This window comes from Pantherophis guttatus, chromosome 4 (assembly GCF_059756535.1).
Source record: "Pantherophis guttatus breed Tessera chromosome 4, ASM5975653v1, whole genome shotgun sequence".
NCBI classification, from domain to species: Eukaryota; Metazoa; Chordata; class Lepidosauria; order Squamata; family Colubridae; genus Pantherophis; species Pantherophis guttatus.
In genome coordinates this window covers 118,483,105-118,498,237 of record NC_142066.1, presented here as the reverse complement: position 1 = coordinate 118,498,237, position 15,133 = coordinate 118,483,105, and positions in this window count along the sequence as shown.

Here is a 15,133-nt window from a genome sequence, read left to right as displayed (position 1 = left end):
GGAAATTTTCCACTGGCCTGGAAGCAGTATGAGGTAGATGGGAAGAATCAAGTTCAGACTAAATTCTAGCAAAATGAAGAAGCTGATCTGAAAATTCAATCCTAATGGTTGCTCTAGACAAGTTTGCACTTCCCCAGGTTCTTGATTTGAGAGACCTCCTGAATTCACAACTCCTCCAGAAAAACAGGTAGACCCCAATCAGGGCTAGGTTTTTCAGTTTAGCTAAACTGACTGCAGAAGTTACAGTTCCATCTAAAACAGGAAGTCCTGGCAATGGTAAAACTTGATTATTGTATATACACAGATAAACTGAGAATTTAAATGCCAAAATGCACCCCAAAATGAGATTTGGTTCATCCACAGGTAGACTCCCACATTATGAAATATTCTGGCCCCAATCTTGATGTTCCAAAAGCAGTAAAACGTACTTTGTCCTAATGGATCTGGGACTCTTTGGGTATGCTATGGTCGGCCATGTAATGTAATTATATTTTATAGTGATTACCTGAGTTTTTTACTTTTATATTGTGCAGAATCTCTTAGATTAGGATGGTATATTAAATGAAATAGATAATAGATAAATAAAAATGACTTATTTTATGGTACTTATTTTTAAAATTTATAAAGATCACACTCTTAAGACACAAGCATTCCTTTTCTTTGCATTCATCCAGATGTTCAAGACTCAATGCCAGTCAATATAGCAAACACCATGTGAGAGTTATAACTGCAAACATCTGAAGAGTATTAGATTGCCTACCCCTACTCTACAAGATATAAACAATCCAACATGTATACTGCAATTTTTGTTAGCACTCTCAAGTTAAGCAGACAGGAAATATAACTAGATGAGCTAAATCTATTTTATTGCAAAGCTATATATTAACAGAATCTTGTAAATTTGAAGGTGCAAATTTCCCACCTGCACTTTTAATCATCTGATCAACTAGAATAGGCCCTTTCTCAGTTTCTTTCTCTGATTGCTAAGTGACTGTGGGATCCTCCTTTTCTTATCTGATCATTTCTTAGGTTCTATCATTTTATCTCATCCCCCAGGTCATCCACATATTCCATTACAATCCTTGCCTTTGCTGCATTGCTTAAATCCTGACCAATTCTCAAAAAGCATGATAAAGGAATACATTGTTGGCATACAATGCTTTATAGATTGAAGCACTCAGTTTGAAGCACTCATATTATGTAATAGAGATAAATTAATTCTTTAAGAGGCAGCATGCTATATCTGGGCTGCAGAAATCTGGATGATACAGAAAAGAAATAAAGAAAACCTGATATCTTTTAGCCATTAACTTTTAGCCAGGTTTTTGTAACCCCAGTTTGTTACACCTATTAGTTATCTACTTTGATTTGATATATTACAATCTAACAGCCCCAGTAAATTCTGACTTGATTCCAAACACTTTTTTTTTGCATCCAAAATATGGTGTGCTTGCGGCTTCCGCTTGGCTCCGCAAGCTTCGAAAGACGTTCTTTCGAGAGCGCCCGTTCCCTGGCTCCATTAAAGCCCCAGAACAGCTGACAAACACTGTCTGGAGGCTTGAAATTCTCTCCCCGGGCAAAGGGGAGAGAGAAGAGCAGGCAGGTGGCGGTAGAGCCCCCCCGAACACCCTAGGAAAAATCCTGGGGCGCGAAAGGCGCGCGCTCCCTAAAAGCCTCTCAAGCCGCTCTAGACCAGGGACGTCTCCGCTAATTAGCGGAATTAGAAGCCGCGACCAATCTTGCTGAATGGAAATGAGGGAATTAACATCTTGAACTAACAGCAGGCGGAACGAGCAAGGAGAAATCAGACTGCAAGTATTTTTTACCTAACTCCAATGCCTAGAGCCTCCTTCGGAAGTAATCACTTAGTACTTTGCAACAATATGGCGATTGAAGCTTGAAAGGGCGGGGGAAATGGAAAAGTTACAGGAAAAGTTTCATTTTGCCGGCAGCCCTTCGCCTGGGGAAAAAAAAAAGCTTTTGTGCTGACAGAAGGAGGATTTTAAACGTTAATTAATATTGGGAAATCTTTTGAGGAACTCTTCTTTTTGACTCTGATTAAATATAAAGACTAATTTCAAACTGGAAATGGCCTCAAAGTCTGTAAAAACTGTTCCTACTAAAGGAACTGGGAGTGCTGGTAGCTCCCCAGCTCATATTCCTAGATTACAAGTTCCTGCTCCTCCAGCGGATCCACAGACCTTAACGTTGGAAATGTTGCAACAAGCTCTCCAAGTCACCCAAAATAAAATTGTTGATGTGATTGATGAAAAAATTAAGGAAACTAATGAAAAAATTAAGGAAACTAATGAAAAGATACAGGCTGTGTCAGATGAGATTGCAATTCGCAATCAGGGGATTAGGGATGATATATTAATGGCATTTAAGTGTCTGGCAGGCAATATTGAAATGGTGGATGACAGAGTTGAGGAAATTAAACAATCTTCTGAAATTTTGGATAGTAAAATAGGAGAAGCTCAAAACAGAATTCAAAGGGCTGAAGATGATGTAACAATGATACAATACAGAGACATGGAATTTGCTTTAAGATTCAGAGGGGTGAAGGAGAATAAACAAGAGAACTTGAGAGAAATGATGTCTGAGGCATTGGCACCGCTGGTGGGGGAGTCAAAAAATGATCTGGGCTGACAGATTGACAAGCTGTACCGCGTTAATTCCTGGATTGCTAGACAGAAACATCTACCAAGGGACATTGTGATATATTTTACTACAAGGAGAGTACGTAACGAAATTTTACAGGCTACTTTTAAAAACAAGCTTCGGGTGGAAGGCCAGGAAGTAATGACAATGAAAGAAATCCCCCCTAAGATCTTGAGAGCTAGAAGGGAGTATGCCTTTCTGGTGGATGAACTGAGAAAACATCAGATACAGTACAGATGGGAGGTGCCAACTGGACTAGTGGTGACTTACTCAGGAGAGAGATATTGGCTTAATACAATTTGGAAAGCAAGAGATTTTCATACTAATGTATTAAAGGCTGGCACACCCAAATCAACTAAATCACCAGAAAGCAAAAGAAAGAAAGAAGTAATGGAAGCTGAGACAGAAGAGCTCTTGACAGTAGTTCAGGGGGGAGCTTTGGCTGATCAAGAAGAAATATTACAAATCCAAATGGCTACTCAAGAGTTGGCGCTGATTGATTTCTCGCAGTTACCAAAGGATCAAAGACAGACCAGATCAGTGACAGCTAGACTCAAGGAAGAATTAAGACAGCAACAATCCCAGATGAAACTCAAGAAATGATCCAAGATACTACTAAAACAGGAGCAGTGGGGGAAGCAAGACCTAAAACTCAAATGAGATCAGAGCATCAGGACTTGCTTCAGAGGCTCCAAAGGCCCAGAGATGGGAACTAGATTTTTGACTTGGAACGTTAATGGCTTGAATTCTCCACAGAAAAGAAGAAAAATATTTCACTATCTCAAGCAATTTAAGAATGAAGTAATTTGCTTACAAGAGACTCATATAAGAATACAAGATCAAAAATATTTGATTAATGCAAGACTTGGTACATCTTACGTAGCAGCAGCACTAGAAAAGAAAAATGGTAGAGTTATATATTTGAAAAGAGACTTAGTTGCTAAATTAATTGAAGCAGACGATCAAGGAAGATTTTTAGCGATAGAACTTTTAGTAAAAGGAGAAAAAATACTTGTAATCGGAGTTTATGCCCCGAATCAACAACAAGAAAATTTTTATAATTTACTACACTCAAAATTGACAGAGTGGGCATATAAAACTTGTATCCTGTTAGGCGACTGGAACGGTGTTTTGGACATTAAAAAAGACAAGAAGGGACCTAAACAAAATGTGTTAACAAGAGCAAAATTGCCCAAAGCGTTTTGGGAAATGATGGATGACTGGGAGTTGAGAGATATTTGGCGTGAAAGAAACCCGGAAAAAAAAGATTTTACTTTTTTTTCAGATAGACATCAATCCTTTTCAAGGATTGATTTTATATTAATTACTAATGATCTTTTATCTAGGGTGAAAAATACGAAGATTTGCTCAAGAACATTGACAGACCATAGTCCAGTTTGGCTGGAATTGGAGTATGAGAAAGGGCCTAGGAGGTCCTGGAGGTTAAATGATAATTTGTTTAGGTATGAAGAAAATGTAAAAGAGTGTAAAAAATTTATGAAAGAATTTTTTGTTATGAATATGCAAAAGGGCACATCGATGGAAATGGTATGGGATACAAGTAAGGCATATATGCGAGGAATTTTGATATATTTGAATAATAAATATAGAAAGAAACAGGGGACAAAAAGAAAAGAATTAGAAAATGAGATTAATAAACAGGAACGGGCTTTAGTAGCTAATCCAACAGATAAGAAAATCAAAGAGGCAATCAATTTATTGAAAGGTCAATTTAATATGTTAATAGCAGATCAAGTGGCAACTAATTTAAGATATGCAAAACATAATACTTTTTACAATGCCAATAAATCAGGCAGGTGGTTAGCATATTTGTTAAGGAAAAAGCAAAAATCAAGGACAATAGAGAGAATAAAATATAAGGGTAAAGAGGTTTATGAGCAACAATTGATTAAAAAATCCTTTTAGAGTTTTATTCGAGGCTGTATACTGATGATAAAATTAAAGATATGGATATAGATAGATATTTGCAGAAAGAGAATATTTATACAATTTCAAATGAACAGAGGGATAGTTTAAATCAATTGATAACTTCCGAGGAAATTGCGTTAGCAATTAAGCAGTTGAAAGTGGGTAAAGCTCCTGGGACGGACGGTTTGATGGCTATTTACTATAAAACCTTACAGGTAGAAATGATAGAACTGTTGAAAGAATTATTTAACAATATACAACAGGGAGGAGAGGTACCTCCAACTTGGAAGACAGCATTTATCTCGTTGATCCCAAAAGAAGGGCATGATGATACAGATCCTAAAAATTATAGGCCAATTTCATTATTAAATACAGACTATAAGATATTTGCTAAAATTTTGGCAAATAGATTAATGACAGTCATGCAGCAAATGATTCACCATGATCAAACTGGTTTTATAAATGGTAGACAAATGAAGAGTAATGTAAGGCAAATTGTTAACTTATTAGAGTATTTGGGAAGGAACAACCAGGTCCCCGCAGTGCTTGTGTTCTTGGATGCTGAGAAAGCCTTTGATAGATTGAATTGGCAATTTTTACTAAAACTAATAGAAAGGATGCAATTTGGAGAACAATTTGTACAATCTATTAAGGCAATATATCAAAAACAAACAGCGCAAATAATAGTTAATGGTGGTTTAACAGATGCCTTTAACATAGAAAAAGAAACAAGGCAAGGCTGTCCTTTGTCCCCGTTATTGTTTATTTTGACGCTGGAAACTTTATTAAACAAGATACGTGAGATGAATACAATAAAGGGAATTAAAATTAGACAGCATGAATACAAGGTACGAGCATTTGCGGATGACCTGGTTGTTACCTTAACCCAACCGGTACAATCGATTACAGCCTTGATGGATATAACCTGCTTATATGGACAAGTATCTGGTTTTAAAATAAATGTAGCTAAAACAAAAATAATAGTTAAAAATATGGTTAGGAGCCAAAAAGAAGAGATAGAAAGGTTAACAGGATTTGAAGTAGTTAAGAAGGTTAAATATTTGGGGGTCTATATTATGACTGCAAATACGAAATTATATCAGTACAACTATGAACCATTATGGCACAAAATACAGAAAGAGTTGGACAATTGGAAAAAACTACAACTGTCTTTGCTGGGAAGAATAGCCGCTGTAAAAATGAATATTTTACCAAAATTTCTATTTCTTTTTCAAATGATACCTATACTTAAAAAAGATGAAAACTTGAAGGAATGGCAGAAGGGTATAAATAAATTTGTGTGGGCAGGGAAGAAACCACGAGTCAAACAAAAGATATTTCAAGATACTAGAGAAAGAGGTGGTCTTAAGATGCCCAATTTAAGATTGTATTATGAAGCTGCTGCCTTCTCAGCAATCACAGATTGGATAAACTTAACGGAGGAAAAGATATTGAATATTGAAGGATATGGTTTGGTTTATGGCTGGCATGCTTACTTAGTGTATGATAAGAAAGTAGATAAGACTTTTAAAAGTCATATATTAATAAATGCTCTATTGCGTGTCTGGAAAAAGTATAAATATAAACTAAATGATAGGTTACCAATATGGACAGTACCCAGACACGCGATAGAGAACATAAATTTAGAGCAAAAACAAGATAAGATTACATATAAGGAACTCCTTTATAAGGAAGGAGTCAGACTACAGTTAAAATCCATGGAACAACTAAGAGAAGAAGGAATTATTAAGACTTGGTTTCAATATGGACAGCTGCTGGCCAGATGGAGAGAAGATCAAAAAATTGGTATTTGCACAGGATGAGAATTTGATAAAGCAAATAAGAGATGAAGGTCAAATGCACATAAAAAGGTTGTACAATGCATTACTGGAAATAGACTCAGAAACAGACTTAGTCAAGGATTGTATGATAAAATGGGCACAAAATGTAGGTGAACCAATAATGATGGAAACATGGGAAAAGATATGGGTTAGAAATGTAAGATTTACACAAGCACAAAATTTAAGGGATAATTTTTACAAAATGTTTTATAGATGGCATTTAGATCCAAAAAAACTAGCTTGTATGTATCCAAATTTACAACCCAAGTGTTGGCGATGTGAGTGTGAAGATGCTACATATTTTCATATATGGTGGACATGTAAAAAGATTAAGGCTTTTTGGATAAAAATATGGTGGATTATTCAAAATATTTTGAAGAAAAAAATTAAATTTACACCACAGTTTTTTCTGTTGGGAATAGTTACGGATTGTACTGTAAAAGAGACTAAGCTGGTTTTGAACTTAATAACGGTTGCCAGGTTACTGGTGGCACAGTACTGGAAGAAGGAATATCCACCTACTATTGAGGAATGGACATTAAAAGTTGTGCATTTGGCGGAAATGGCAAAAATTTCATCATACCTTAAAGACCATTCAAATGAGAGATATATATCGGAATGGAGAAAATGGATTGATTATAAACAGAAGAAGTATCTGAATAAGAAGATTCATATAGCTTATGAATGAAATAATATTAAGTAGTTTATGTTTGTTTTTTCTGAGTTATAAGGAGTTAAGGACCTAGGGAGAATATGAAATGTAATAATTTGTTAGCACATTTTAGTTTTTGGTTTGTGAAAGCTATACCCTGTGCTCGTTCTGGGAAGTCTAGGGAGGGGGGTGGGGGGAGGGAGGGGAAGGGAGGGTGGGAAGGGGAGGGTGGGGTTGAGGGGGGAAGGGTGGGGGGGTGAAAATGTTTGTATTTTTCATAAAACTTTTCAATAAAAAAAAAATATGGTGTGCTTGCTAAAAGCCTTTGAGTAAATCCTATAAAAAGAGACCAACAAAAATGCGTTCAGGAGCCCTAAGGATTCTAACAATAAAGAGAACTTTCATACGTCAAATTCAATTACATTAAGATGGAATTAGGTCATTAGCTTTTACACAAAACTTGCCATATTATCTTCTTTCTGTTTTTCAGAAAGGTTGTTCCCTAAGAAGCCTTTCTGGGTGGGGGTGTTGGGCGGGGTATCATTTTAGCTAGGTAAGCTGAATAGAAAACCAAGTGTTAGTTCAGTTTCAATATTTCCTAAAAGCATTTATTAACATACTTAATGTAATATTCCTATCCTTCTGTAATATTTAATAATTTTGCTTAAGAAATAGAATATTATAGTGTTTCTTTTTTGCACAATCATAAAAGTGATTAAGAAATCACAAATCATGCTAAGTTTTAATATGGTTTATTTTTAACATATTGTATATATGCAGATAAAAATGGCATCTTACTATAATAGCATTATTACTTTTTCTTCCCTTATAATTTGGATTGTCCTTGTGTCTTAAAGTTAAATGCGTTGACAAAATCCTTGATAATTTCCAGTTAGGAAACTGCCAAACAATTGCCAAGAATCCAGTAAGCAATTATTTTCTTAAGGTTTTAATCTTCGCCTAACCTGCTTTTCTTCTTGCTCAAGGCAATATATAAAGCAACAGATGAAACATCTGCCATTATGGTTTCATAATTATGTAAAAAAGCTTCATTTAATGAACTTGCAGAGCTGACAGTTTTCCCATGTTGCTGATTCATAATGTGATTTCCTCATTTTGGCTAACTGCAAACTCAAGTCATTGTGGTTTTGAATCATCATGTATAACTGATCCACTTCGCATGTATTACAATGCAATCATGGTTTACTCAATAAACAAAAACTGCCTGTCCTCCCAATTTGCTAACCAAAGTGATTTATTTAAAGTTTTTCCTTAAATGACATCACTCTGCTAAACAACTAATTCCCACAACACTGTCAAATTATTTACTAAGACTTACTATTATTCTTCTCATCCTTCCTATTACCTATCTCCTCCCACTTATGTTGCTTGTATCTTTACAATTTATATTGTTTATTTGTTTCCTAGTATGATTTGATTGCTTATTAATAATCTATGACTATCACTGTGTTGTATCTTATGATTCTTTTTTTTTTTGAATTTTTTTTTTTATTATTTTTTAAAACATAAACATAAAACACATCTTTTCCAAAACGAAGCATTGATCCGGTCACAAATTAATACAAATCATTAACAGATCTTATTTTTCAATTAACACAACTTAATATTTTACTCAGTTATTTCCCAAAATTCTATCAATTTAACTAAGCCATTGTCCCAAAAACCCGTCACTTAAATCTTAAATCCTAATCAAATATCATTCCATTTTTCTCTCTTTTTTTTTGCTTAGATGGATATATTTTAACAATATAAATCATTACAGTTATTGTAAGCATTTAAAAAATATTTTAACTATTGCTCCCAATATAATCACCTTCATTACTATTAATCTTAACACAATCATTTCATTTTTACTATTCCCAACATAAACATAATTTCCAGCATAATCATTTTATTTTTACTGTTGAACCCAACATTATCATCTTAGTTTCTGTTATTAAACCCAACTTATTCATTTCATTTTTACTGTTAATCTGAACATACTTCTCCTTATTTTGGCTGTCCTCCCCAGCATAATAATTTTTATTTTTTGGCGGTTAATCCCAGCATAGTCATTTTATTTTTACTGTTAAACCCAGCATCATTATATTTATCTTTGTTATAAAACCCATCATAATCATTTCATTTTTACTGTTACTCCCAGAAAAATCCTCTTTGTTTTGCTGTCCTACCCAGCATAATCATTTTTGGTTTTTTGGCTGTTAAAGACATCATACTCATTTTTGGTTTTTTGGCTGTTAAACACAGCATAATCATTTTTATTTTTTGGCTGTTAAACACAGCATAATCATAGTTAATATTACTATTAATCCCAGCATGGTCCTCTTTTGATTGTTGCCATCCATCTATACATTGTTTATTTCAGTTAATCAAATTTGTCATTATCCTTTTTTTTGACAGTTTACCATTGAGACATTGTTCTTACTTAAAACATACCTTTGTATATATTTATAAATCTCTTTTCACATGCTTAATTTCTCTCATGTTCTAATTTCCATTAATATTTCAATTTTATATATCTATGTCATATTCTTCTCATATTCTTATTCATCCATATTTATTTATAAAAACCTCCTTTTTATTATTACTATCCACCTATACATTGTTTCATTTTTAAACACATTGTTTTAATCTTCCAGCCATGTATTCCTTATTTCTTCATTTTCTCGCCTGCTAGCATATATTTCCTTCCATTTTCAAAGTCTTCAAATTTTGTCCTCCATATGTCATATTAAATCTTTTTCTTGTTTTTATTCCGGATATAATGCATCAAGTTCCCTTCTCTTGAGCCTGTGCTAGATCCTTCTTTTATTCCTGCGCCACTTTTTTTAATTGTTATTGTTCCAATTAGAGGAGTTCCATTATAATTTCCTTTTCTTTTTGCCAAAATCAAACTGCCTGCAGACAAGAAGAAAAATCTCCTCCACAAAATTCCAAGGCTGTTATCTGTAAAGTTCAGAATTTTCCATAACAAAGACGAATTGCAATGTTCCTTTTTAAACCAGAAGGTGTCCCTCTATAATCCACATTTTCCATTAGTCATGCATGTATCCATTTTGTTTCAGTTATATAACAGTCCAATTTAATTATTCTTCTTCCCTTGATTTTAAAAATATCAAATCTTCTTCTTTTTTAAGATCCAGTTCAAATTTTAAAATATCTAGTCTTTTCACCATGTCTCGATATTTAATCCCATTAGTTCTGTTCAAGAGTTGTTTGTTTGTCGGGTCTTTGTCTCTTTAAAGTTACATTTTAAACTTTCTATAGCCCCTTTGTTGTTCAGCCGCTATTTTAAAGCTATGGGTCTTATAGTTTAAAATATTGCTCTAAGTGTTGTTACAAGCCTGGGTTGGTTGTCACTCACCCGGCTTCAAAGAGCTCCATTTCACTCCACTTTCCTCCTGCACATCTCTTAGTCCGGTTGTCCCAGCTTCATGGCAGCCGCCATGGCTGTCGCCCCCCGCCACCGACTCACAGAGGGTTCCCTCTGACCTCCGAGGAACTTGCTTGTTCCTCTTGGTCGTCCGAGGTACCCCTCTTTCTTCCCTGTCCCTGCAGGATGGTTCCGGTCCGAAGACCCATTGGTGGCGGTTTGGCAGCCGGGGTTTTTGCAGCGCTCATCAGAGCCCCTATTTCCCTGACTGTCTCACTGCAACGCCAAACCAGAAGTCTGTATCTTATGATTCTTGATGAATGTATTTTTTTTCTCTTTTATATACCATGTTTCCCTGAAAATAAGACCCTGTCTTATATTTTTTTGAACCCTGAAATAAGCGCTTGGCCTTATTGCCATGCGCTCAAAAGCCCGATTGGGCTTATTATCAGGGAATGTCTTATTTTAGGGGAAACAGGGTACACTGACAGCATATGAACCAAAGACAAATTCCTTGTCTGTCCAATCACACTTGGCCAATAAAGAATTCTATTCTATTCTAAACCACAACGACTTGTTTCACACAGGCTAAGTTAAAGCAACCCTTACGATTTAATGAAATATATAAATTTTAGTCATTCTTGCGCAAAATTATGATTAAACAAATCATGGCTACATCAATGTCCTGAAATTTCACTATCTAAATGATAGACTTTTCTGTCTGAATCTCAAGGTGGTTATTAATGGAACTATTTAATATAAGATGCTGTTATTACCCTATTCCCGTCCTATCAATGGAAGTATGTGGACTATGCTCAAAGTAGATGAATTGGGAAATTCTTGTAAAAGCTAGCAGTTTCCTTTCCAATCAGATCTGATGACCAAGAAAACTTTGAAACAAAGAGTTATTGATGTGGCTGCCCAATATAATATTGCAGCACTTAAATATGTTAAATCTTACAAGACTTTCAACACAAATTAGCCTCCCACTTGGCAAAATATTTAACAACTTATATGCCTCAATATCCAGGGGAGCTTTTTGTAGTGTTCGTTTGAAACAATTAAGCTCCATGGTAAGGTATGAGAGGTTTCACCAAGTTCCAATTGAAAAGAAGACTGCATTTGAGGAACATCAGCTGTTGAAGACTTTGGAAATACTCTTTTTGATTGCAAACTGTACTCTGTAGAAAAAGCTGCTTATGTAAATTCTTCTTTAAAAACTAAAGAAAATACAGGAGCACCCAAGAGATACTGTCTTACTTTGTGCTGGAAACGAAATTGCATATCACTGGGAAGATCACAATTTTTATATCAAAGGTCATTTTAAAGAATATTTAGATCAGAATGGGGTTAAATATAGAGGTGATGAGTTATTATGAACATATTCTATTGTTTGCATCTACTTGTATATTTGTATTAGTTTTATACTTTTGATACGGTCAAATGACTAAATCAATAAAGTTTATATTCTACTATACTCTAAGATTTTACAAACAAGCTTATGAAAATAAATTGCATTGCATTAGTGTTTCGCTTAGAATTAATCTTATTTATTGCCTACCAAAATCAGAATCTATATACTACTAAATACCAAACACTACTAATACTTTCCTATCTGTTTGCTATTTTCAATTAACCAAAATGTTGCATCATAGAGCAACAATGTTTGAATCAAAGTACTTTAAAGAATGTGCACAAAATCTGTGACCCATAATTCCCATGGAATTGAAATTTCAGACCAGTTGTATTCATAAATTTGTGGTTCTGCAAAGCTGCCATGGACAGCTGTGATCTTATGAACATGATTTCTAATGCTCCCTGCCAGCTTCCCACAAGCAAAGGCAATTTGGAAGCCAGCAGGAAGTTGGAATCACTTCTGTTCCTAATGCTTTTTTGCATTGCTCATTTTATTTGTCTCTTTGGGTAATAAATATTGACAAAGAATGACCCAATTGGTTGTAGATTGCCTAGATCTAGTGCCAGATTTCAGGCACTATTGTTGTTTATTAACATTTACTTTGGGACAAACTGAAATGAGAAGTGGCGTGCTAAATATAGAACCCAAAATAGTTTTTGACAGTATTATACCTCTGCAAGTATTGATTTGTTACACTAAACTGAATATTTAAGTAAGACACCTCTTGACCATATATTATTTTATTGCTTAAGTGCAATCTCTGTTTGGGTAGTCTGCCTCTGGAAAAACATCTTATGTACTTATCTATCAGCCAGTCTTTTGCTGACTGCCATTAAACAGATGTCTTTATATTCTCCTTTATTGGTAACATATGTCTTCATCCATTCCTCCTCTTCAAATCTGAAAATTATACTTCTTTTGCTTATATCTAGGAGCCACAACATGGTATGTACAAATGCTTTGCCAGGAACCATTAAATTCCCTGCTGTACCAACTATTTAAAATGTTTGCATATTTTTTTTAAAATATTTAATACGTGTTCATGCTTTTGTAACTGGCTAAACAGTGGCAGTTCTACATTTAAGAATGCTGACTCCAACAAGGGCCCCACAGGTAAGCTCATAATTTAGTAAACATAGGTACTTGCATCCCAGTGATTTGTTTAAGAAGAGATGAAATATTATTCAGAAGCTCAGAACAATGGTTTTTAATTAAATGCTGTACTAGCATTTTGTCTCCTCCTGTATCCTTCATAATTTCTCAATCTTGCCTTCCAACCATCCATGGATGTCTGCTATTTATCTTTCTGTTCTCATATTCCATAGAATCAAAAAGCTGCTAAGGGCCCTTTAAGCCACATCCAACTCTCTGTTTCTCTGAAGGCAACCTTTTAATTTTTCTCTGCTGTCTTTTTATTCAGAACTTCACCACCACTATGAATCAATCATAATTTTTAGAAATGCCTCCTGGGAAATAATCAGCCCTGGAAGGATTTCAAAACTATTGTATAACTGCAATCTGATGTTAGAACTAAGGTCATATAGTTATTATTGAGGGGCCTACATATTTGCCCTCCGTCTGCCTTTCCCCTCTATATCTCCTCTCTTTTTCCTCTCATATTGCCTGCTATCAATTTTTAGACCAAAAGGCATTTGCATTAGAAGCCTGTGAAAACTGCTCATTGTAAAGTATTATGTCCATAGTTTTTCAAATTTTTTTCTCTGCAGATTGCAGGCTTGCAATATTGATAATTATCTAGAGAGAAAACTGCATTGCACACAACCCTCCACACACGTGTCTGTCTGTCTGTCTGTCTATCTAATTTTATCTGTCTATATCTATAGATATCTAGATATCTTCAGCTTCACCAGCCTCAAAATATAAGAGTGACACAAACTGGGATAGTCATGTCGACTGAGATATCATCCAGATTGATGAGATTTGTGTCAAATGTTAAGGAGAATCTGATGATATGTGGGCTATTGGAACAAACCTGTTGAATGAGACAAGACAACCTAGAATTGACAGAATGCTATTACATTCTATTCCATTACATAAAGGAGATCTAATGAGGGGATAAAAAAAGCATATGTGAGAATTATGGAGGGACAGACAACCTTCAGCCACACTAACTGAAGAGAAACAACTAGTTATCCAATGTTTCAACATAGTGAAGAGAAAGCTGCTATCACAACTGGAGATGAACCAACTACAGATTACATCCCATACTCAAGACGAAGTGGAAGAATAACTAGATGTGCAGCCAAGACCTAAGGATGGGTCATTATCACCCTCTCCATTACAGAGCACAGTTGCTGATATGAGGCATAAAATCATGGATAAACTAGTTATAATCAACCCTCAAGACTAATTACCAAGGCTTAGTAGAGAAGTAACATCAGGTAATATGCTAGAAGATGCCAATAGAGCCCCCTCAACAATCTGTACTAAGATTGTTAGTACAGGCCAAGAAAATAAAAACCTTGTTCCACAAAGAGCCATCCAAGATATACGCCAAATTGTACTCCAAATTGTAGTACAATAACTTAGTAACAGTAGGGCCACCAACAACAGAAACTGAACAGTACTGGAAGGACATATGGCAGAAATAGAAAACATATAACACCAGTGCAAAATGGCTGCAAGATCTAAGAGCAGACCACAGCAATCTCCCAGAACAGGAACCAGTAGCAGACATCAAACAGCGGGTTAAGAACATGAAGAGCTGGACAACACCTAGCCCAGATATGATCTACAACTACTAGTTATAGAAAGTAACAGCAGTGCATGAACACCTAGCAGCACAGAACAACCATCTGCTAGCAGCAGGCTCCCACCCAGACTAGCTGATGCAAGGTAATAATAATAATAATAATAATAATAATAATAATAATAATAATAATAATAATAATAATAATAATAATAATAATAATAATAATAATTTTATTTCTATACCGCCCTTCTCCCGAAAGACTCAGGGCGGTGTACAGCCTATTAAAAGCACAAAGACAGACATCAATTAAAAATAATTAAAATTATTAAATAATTTTGGCTCAGATTTAAAACCCCAAAAATTTAAAACACCCAATTTAAAATCATTACATTGATAGCCCAGCCTGGCGGAACAGCAGGGTCTTGAGGGCACAACGAAATACATGGAGGTCGGAGATCTTACGATTTCCCGGGGCAGTTCATTCCACAGGGCAGGGGCTCTGACAGAGAAGGCCCTCCCCCTGGGT